Here is a 1,128-nt window from a genome sequence, read left to right on the forward strand (position 1 = left end):
TTGAACAAAGCATTAGGAAAATTTTGTTGGGGGGGATTATCCATCTGGTTATTATCTGATGGAGGCTGTAATCACCTGCACAACGTGGTGGAATAACCTAACTTTTCGCATAACACATATCCCCAAAGCTAAGACACCATCTCCGAGAGTGGCATCAAACACCACCTTCTCACGCCCTCGGCAGCACCGGAAGTGGGATGGACACCCCCAAACCATCACCCTCCCCACACACAGGAAGTGGTAAATTCCCCCTCCTCCGGGAAAGGCTCCCTCCCCTCCCCCCAACAGGAAGTGAAGCTCCCCCATTCAGTCGGTCTCAAACCGAAAGAAACCAGTAACAAGGGCAGTAGACGGGGACCATCAGGGGTGAAGGGCCCTCGACTTGGCCACCCCCAAGCTCGCCTTGCTTACTGACCTGCAGACGACAGGGGTGCGCAGGGGCCTGGGGCCTAAGGACAGTCCCTGGCACCGAGGACAATTCCCTCAGCCCCTCTCAATCGCCTTCACTCTTCGCACTCCGTCGTCTCACGTCGGAACCCAAATTCCTCCGCAGCACTTTATTTTGTCTTTTCTAGCTCTTTACCCGATCGCCGAGCCCTCCTTCCCCTAGAGAACGTCTCTTATTGCGGTAACATTTATAACTGTCCCGATAAAGAGAAAAGTTCAATATTATCCCCGATACCTTCAGAAAAATGAAGGGATTATTTTGTGCAGGAGCGGCGAAGGGCTACGTGATTACGCAGAGAGACTCGTGGCCGTGGTGGCTAATGGGAGTTGTAGTTTTCTGCTTATTGCTAAGGCCCTCGGAGAGCCGTGGCGCGTCCACGGGTAATCACTGCACTGAGTCCTTGAAAACGCATGCTCGGTGTTCGATGGCCACTCACAGTGGCGCGCCCAACTCCCAAAACAGAGAGACTTGGGTGTCCTTTGCCTCTGACTTAAACGCAGGCGAATGTCCGTCACGCGGGCCTCGGGCTCGCGTGGCCCCGCCCCCTCGCCCGTCTCCGCCCCCCAGCCAATCAGGCGCCCTCTAGGTCCGGTCCCGGGGAGCTTGCAAGGCAGAGAGGCGGGGCTTGCGGCGACTCCACCCGCGGGCCTCAGGGAGACCTGGGCGAGCGCCGGGGGCCG

This window comes from Tupaia chinensis, unplaced genomic scaffold (genome assembly GCF_000334495.1).
Source record: "Tupaia chinensis unplaced genomic scaffold, TupChi_1.0 Scaffold000078_1, whole genome shotgun sequence".
Taxonomy (NCBI): Eukaryota; Metazoa; Chordata; class Mammalia; order Scandentia; family Tupaiidae; genus Tupaia; species Tupaia belangeri.